The following is a 7,794-nucleotide window of genomic DNA, read 5'->3' on the forward strand; positions in this document are numbered from 1 at the left end:
GGGCCAAGGGCCTCTCCTCCCATTGATGACCGACTTGGCCATCCTCTACTATACTCATGCTGCTGGAGAATTCAGTCCCCTTGGTTGGTGGTTTAGTCCCTGGGAACTCTGAGGGTACTAGTTAGTTCATATTGTTGTTTACAGGACATGCACTTTTAAATTATCTTCCTGATCTCACTAAACCCCGATGAGATGATGAGAAAGGATTTGAATTTCTTACAGTTCACTGAGGTGGATCACAGCAGCCTCACATAGTCACAGAGTCACCCTTGTGCTGTGCTAGGGATGGAATCCCACAGAGTACATAGCATTTCTTTTCTCCCTTCAAAAATCCAAACAGGACAAGTTCTGTCATTCAGCTGATAGAGTAAGCACTCAAGAAGCCCTGAGCTTTTTCACTACCACCATATGCACTGATGTAATATGGTGGCAAATTCTGATGATACTAGCACTTGGGAAATGGGGACAGGAAGGTCAGGAATTCAAGGTTATTTTCTGCTACATAGAGAACTTGAGGCTAGTAGAACTACATGAGACCTTCAAATTTTATAGAAAAGAGAAAAAGGGCATTTCTCTATCCCCATGATGTTTCTCTAACAACAGAACCAAGTCCAAGTTGTAGCCAAACCTGAAGATGAAGAGGACAGATGCCCAGCCTCTCAAGGCAGCCCCATGTACTTGTATGAGGAATATGTGATCCTGAAGTTCAGTAACTCGAGGGCCAAATGATGGGCATCTCTCTAGTGTCCTATTACATAGGTCCAAATAAATTATAAGAAGCCAGGGGACTCATGAGGGTGGAACAACTGGCTAAGGAGAATCATTCAGGAACCAGACAATTGTCCTAAAAGGAGATTGCAACATCAGACTGAAAACCTTCTGCTTATTGACTTTCCTTCTGACAAGCTGCACCTCTCTAACCACCATCAGAGCATATGTTAAAACAAATCCACAAGTACACCATATTCTAGACATTAAAAAGGAAATCCTGATTTCGTTTTTATGGTACACTCATGTACTCCTTCATCGCTGCTGACCTCAATCACAATACTGAGAAACAAAAAGAAATATTTTCTTCTCCTTTTCTGGGCCATCTTGGATTATGGGGAATGAGGGGGACAGTAAAATATTGGGCAGAGTATAGAAAAGGGGGCATTTATCCTGCTATTCTGACTGCTATTACCAGGAAATACTATCATTTCTGAACTACTCAACAGAGAATCTATACCAATAAGTGGGAACATTTTTTTTACAAGAGCTGTATAATAACACCTGACATGTATACAGCACCTTCCCTTTGCAGATATCCATACAGGATCCTGGGGTTGCTTCATCTATCAAATGCTGCAGTCTTGGAGAGCACAATGGTGACCCTGCTCTGCAGGACAAGCCCACACAGTTCCTAGTATAGTCCCCGGGGAGCTCTAGAGCTAACTGATCGTGTTCTATCTTAAGGGGTCTAAATCTCAAACCCCAAAGGTAAACTCTCCACTTGACTCATATCTACTTAATTGTAGAGCAGATTTCATGAGGCCGAAGGACCTTTGTTCAAGTCAGATTTATTCTGCTTTTTCATAATTTGGAGAAAGGCATTTCAGAATTAATTTTAAACAAGACAATATAAACAAGAATCACTGCTGATACCTAGTTCTGCTATTCTCTCACTGAAGATTTGAGGCAAGTGGTGTGTGTGTGTGTGTGTGTGTGTGTGTGTGTGTGTATGTGTGCACCAGAGTGGAAGCTTTCACATGTGTGTTTGTGCTGTGTGCATATGTGAGTATGTGTGTGTGTAGGTCGGAGATTGATACTGTGTGTCTTCTTCCCCAGTTGCTTTCCTCCTACTGGTTCTCTTTCTAAAACTGGAGTTCACTTATTCAGCTGTCCTGGCTGGTCTGCAAGCCTGAAAGATGGAATCAACGAGCCTTGGATATCTTCCAATCTGTATTTGCTCAGGGATGGATCACAGGTGTGAACAGCCATATCTGGATTTTTACAAAGGTATTGGGGATTGGACATAGGTTCTCATGCTTGTGTGGCAGTTACTTTACCAGCTGATCTGTCCTCTATCCCAAGGATTTCTAATTCCATCTTTAATGAAGAGTCATTTTTAAACATAAAGGTGATGTTTAACCCACTGTGATGTCACAATACACCTCTGAAAGTGACCACTAGTGTACTCAGAATTACATGGGGGAAAAAAACAAAAACAAAAACAAACCACACACACTTTCCTTTCCCTTGCACTGAACATGTTTACAGAAAGTACCCTGTGGTTGCTGATCATGTTGGATGGGCAGGGGTTGAGAGTGGAGTTGCGTTATTACTTAAAAGAGAGGTTCACTTTCATCATGGTAACGGTATAGATTAGGAGTCAAGGATTTGATTTAATAATCTTTGGGTGTGTCGGATATTTGATGCCTCCAATTAACCCTGTCTACTGAAAGGAAAAAATAACTTCCTGCAGTTTCTCTCACTAAAGACTTAGTGTGTTGAGCAGCATGGTAATAAAGCTGCTTCTACATTCTGTAAAGATAGTCCAGCATCAGTCTGGGTAAGACTGTTCTGGCAGACCAGCTGAGGAAGGAAAGGACAAGGGAAAAGAAAAGATTCAGAAAGCTGGTATGAGGGTCAACAGATGGTAAAGAACACAAACACTGCCACAACCTACTGTGCCACTTCTAGATCAAAGAGTACTGTGCCACTTCTAGATCAAAGAGCTGTAGAAAGTCAATTCAGGGTGACAACCCAGGCTTTCTGTATTAGAGCACAGACATCTAGTTAATTATAATTACCAAGCATGTTAAGTATCTACCAGGAATGCTTCATTCTCAGATCAGATTAGAAGAACCTCTGTTTAGCAAGCATTTTATTTTTAGTGTCTGCTATGGATAAAGAACCACGTTCTGTCTCAACAGTGAAATTCTACAATGAAAAAATACAGCCTTATCTCTTTTTTTGACAGTACCCAACTAATACAGAAGCAGAGGCTCACAGCCATCCATTGAACTGAGTACAGGGTCCCCAATGAAGGAGATAGAGAACGAACTAAAGGAGCTGAAGGGTTTGCAGCCCCTTAGGACGAACAACAATATGAACTAACTAGTACCCTCAGAGCTCCCAGGGACTAAACTACCAACCAAGGAGTACACATGGTGGGACTGATTGCTCTGGCAGCATGTATATAGTAAAGGATGGCCAAGTTGGTCATCAATGGGAGGAGAGGCCCTTGGCCCTGTGAAGGTTCTGTGCCCCAGCTTTATCTTTTAAGCAAGGAGTTCATGTGGACGGATGCAGATGAGGGAACATGGCAGAACTCTGGAAACAAGAGCTTTGGAATTAGCTGATTCTTTATAAAAGTGATTCCTCCATTTACCAGCTCTTTGAAAACATTTTCATATTAAACTCATGTTATTTTAAGCATGCAATAAACTTATGCATTGAAAGTACTTGAAATATCTGGCCTATCATATTCTTTCAACTCCATTAGTTTTAAAACAAGTATTGAAACTGGAGAGATGGCTCAGTGGTTAAGAGTGATGGCTACTCTTCAAGAAGACTCCAATTTAGTTCCCAGAATCCATGTTGAGCAGTTCACAACCACCTATACCTTTAGCTCCAGGGGATCTAATGATGCCTTCTTCTGGACTCTGCAGAAACCTGCACTCAAAAGGGTACACATTGCCGGGCAGTGGTGGCACACGCCTTTAATCCCAGCACTTGGGAGGCAGAGGCAGGTGGATTTCTGAGTTCAAAGCCAGCCTGGTCTACAGAGTGAGTTCCAGGACAGCCAGGGCTACACAGAGAAACCCTGTCTCGAAAAACCAAAAAAAAAAAAAAGGGTACAGGGTACACATACTCCCACATACTCCACACCCATATATGCACAGTTAAATATAAATCATTTGACTAAAATAAATCTATTGTGACTTTGTTGTGTCCTGAATCAGATAAACGAATTTAAATGCTGTCAGGTTGGTTGAGAGAGCAAATCAAACTGCGTCTTTTAAAAGAATCTCTAAGTAGATTTGAAATCTGGAAGACGGCAACAGAGAACAGGATCCAGAAATATATCTGATAGTCTTGGTGATCAGAACTTAAAGCCCTTTATTATGAAGCCCTCGTGGAAGTCAGGGCATTGCTGTTGGCAAGCACAATTTACTAGCACTACTTTCTCTGCCACTGAAGGGAAAGCAACAGAAGAATAAAGGCACTCAGAACAGAGGCTCCCAAGGCCAGAGCTGTGTGTGTAAGCCCTGGCCTCAGCACCCTGCTGCTTCACTGAAGGGAAAATGAGAGACAGTGAAGTACTGTAGAAAGAATCTCTAGGCTGTCTCCTAGGGAATAGACTTCCTATTCAAGTAAGTAACTCTTTTGTGATATGGAGAGTGAGAAAAAGAAAGACATAACAGTGCAGCCAGTCTCCCGGGGCAGAAGGTTGTAGAACGATACTGAGATGACTGGTCTTGGGAGGGCAGGAAGCCCCAGGGAAGCATCCAGGAGCCAGAGGGAGGGCAATGGAGTGCCAGCTGGAAAGCCGTGAGTGGCAGAGGAGAGAGCACCTGTGGACTGTGTTTTATGTCACTGCAGCAAAGACAGTCATAGGAGAGGAAAGCCTGTCTGTGGAAAGGAATGTGGGTTCCAAGGCCATAGGGATGTGACCTGAGGCCACTGAGTTAATGCACAGGGGTCCCACAGTTACAGCACATATGGATGAAGGAAGTGCATCCCACCCAAGACAAGACAACCTTCTGGAATATTCCAAGCCAGAGGCTTTTTGCATTCATTCACAGGGCCTCTGCAACAGCTGGCAGTCAGATTTCCTATACTGAACTAGAATTCCTTTTGATATTCATCTTCCCTAAGAATACTCAAATATAGCAGTGTTGAGTCTCTGCTATGAGCTGATAATGTTCCCAGTGCTTAGGGATTGTACAGTATGGGTGCAGCAGGACAGGACTCAGTGTTGTGGAGAGAGACACACAAAACTACAAATTACAGTGAAGTCAGTGGTTTAAAGAAGGTTCTTTGTATCTACAGAGGAAGGAAACTTTTAAATGACTGGGGAATTGAAAGGTTACAAAAAAGATTTGATCTGTATCTTCAAACTCTTGTATACAGTGAGGTTCTCTAGAGGAATAGTCTGATAGAATGAATTTAGATACATATATGGGTGATATAAAGAAGATAGATAGATAGATAGATAGATAGATAGATAGATAGATAGATAGATAGATAGATCAAGCAATACAGATAGTTACAGATGATGGATTGCTTTCATATAGATATAATTTATTAGCTTGTCTGAGTATTTCAACCTCGGCAGTCTCATATTTAAATATTGAGAATATTTGCTTAGTCTGTAAGGCAGAGTAGAGTATCTTAGCACTAGCCTGGAGCTGAAGTCCTGGAAGAATTCCTGCAGATCTTCTGGTCTTCAGTCTATATTGAAATCCTCAAGGAGCTAGGTCAAACATCAGAGATGGGTTGCTGAAGCAGCAGAATGGATGTCAGTGACAGCAAGAGAGTAAGCAAGCAGGTAAAGGCTATTTTCCTTTTTCCTTATCCTTCTACCTGAGCTGCCACCAGAAGGTGCTACCCACATTTGGAGTGGGTCTTTCCACTTCGGATAATATGTACAAGAAAGTCCCTCACAGGAGGGCCTGGTGTCTTGCACTTTAGTTTATTCCAATTCCAGTCAGATTAACAACCAAGAATAAGTTGTAACAGATGCTAGCTGCCCAGAGACTCTATATCTGATCACAGCTTACTCCAAATACTTTAACCAGTTAATGAATTGAGAAACTGGAATCTGAAAAGAGAAGAAAACAAAAAAAGGAAATATTATTTATGTATAGTTTAAGGTACACAGTTCTGGGCAAGTAAGGTTCATGTAGAGGGAAGACAGAGAAGGACAGGGCTCATGAGAGTTGATGCAGAGCTAGAATAAGAACAGGGCATGGCAGCATCATGGATGGATGATTTGCTTCCTCCATGGTATCCTCCATCTGCCCTCCTAGCTCACAGCTCACACCAAGGGTGGCTGTTGCTAGGATTAGAAGGAAGGCTGCTGAGAGGCCTCCCACCAGCAAGTAAGGAGAGAGAGAGCTTCCCCTAGCATCACAGAAATCTGGGGTTAGCTGCCTACAGAGTACTTCATTCATTTCCCAAATGAGGGTGCAGTGAAGCTTCACTAGACATAGATTTCGCCTCATGTGTGTGTGTAGCTTGCATAGAATATATAGTATACCTAACAGCTTGTTGTTACTGTGACAAAATGCATGAGTTTACTGAAAAACTAGAAAGGTCCGCTTTGGCCTATGGTGTTGATAGTTTCCTAAGCAGGGGCCTGTTGCTTTTAGACCCCTGTACATTCTTGGTGTGTATATGCACAGCCGAGGAAATTGTTTACCCCCAGCCAGGAAGCCAAGAGAAATGGAATAATTCTGGTATCCCACAATCTCCTTTTGAGGTCTTGTACCAAATGACCTAAAACTTCCTACCAGCCTTGACCTTTCTGCCTTGTTCAAAGTCATGCTGCAAAATCAGCCTTGAAGGCGTGGGCTTTGGAGAATATTCCAGGGTTAGATTAGATTACTAAGCAGTCTCCACAATAATGCATAACAAATACGTGGAATCAGGAGGAAAGATGTCATCTCTGAAGGCTTTCTATAATAATTGCCAAACCAGAGGTCAAGAGTGGGGGAAGGTATACACTGTCATAGAAAATGCATCCATACCTGCCCGTTTCTCTTGGCAGAACCTGCCTGATTACTGGCCCTTGCCATTAATCACCTGTCAGGAACTGCCTCTCCCACACCTGACACTGGTACCCTGACAGCTTTTAGCTCCTTGCTCCTGAGTGATGGAGGGATGGTTAGGCCTTTTCCATCATGCATTTTGATCACACTGTCATCCCGAGGTGACACACATCTCCTACCCGGGACTCGGCCCCAAACATGTCAGCCCCAATGTGATATGGTTGGCTAGAAGATTCCAAAGACAGATTGATGGCGGTCAGGATTTGCTAGGTGTCAGCACCAGGTCACCTGCTGTGACACATGAGCTGTAGGCTCACACCGAAGTACAGCAGGCAGATGAGACTGGCTGCCTTGGCCTCTTCAGAGTAAGGCTGGGCCTAATTGCAAAGGTGCTCAGCTGTGTCTCTTCCAGGGTCAAAGGCAGGTCAGGACAGGCCAGAATTCTAAAAGAGGGGAGGTGGAGCTTCTGTCTTGGCACAAATTATTCTGAAAACTCCTTGATGGCAACCTTGGCAAGGAAAGAACTGGAAGCAGGAAAGAAGGCTTCTATGACTCAGAGCCCAAACATTCCAAGATGGAGTGGTTAAGCCCACTTGTAGAGGAAGATGCATGGAGTCCTCTTGCAGAGGAAGCATGCCTGTAGCCAGTATCGTACTCCAGAAATGGTTTTACCATCAAAGTCATAAAATCTTCCCGGGAGGAAGGCAAAGCCCCTACCTTTGTCTCACTCTGATCTTGTCTCAGCATTTTTTGCTATTTTCCTCCTCCTTTTCATTTTAAAAAATATGTTTATTAATTCCTTGAGATTTCCTACACTGTATTTTGATCATATACATCCCTGACCAACCCTCTCCCAGATCCACTCTTACTCCATACCCACTCAATTTTATGTTATCACTTGGCTTTTTCTCTTTTGATTTTTTGAGACACATTTTTTCCTGACTGTCCTTGAACTCTCTTTGTAGACCAGAATGGCCTGGAACTCACAGAGATTCAATTTCTTCTACCTCCCTAGTTCTGGGAGTATGACACTGGG

This window comes from Mastomys coucha, unplaced genomic scaffold (assembly GCF_008632895.1).
Source record: "Mastomys coucha isolate ucsf_1 unplaced genomic scaffold, UCSF_Mcou_1 pScaffold23, whole genome shotgun sequence".
Classification (NCBI taxonomy): domain Eukaryota; kingdom Metazoa; phylum Chordata; class Mammalia; order Rodentia; family Muridae; genus Mastomys; species Mastomys coucha.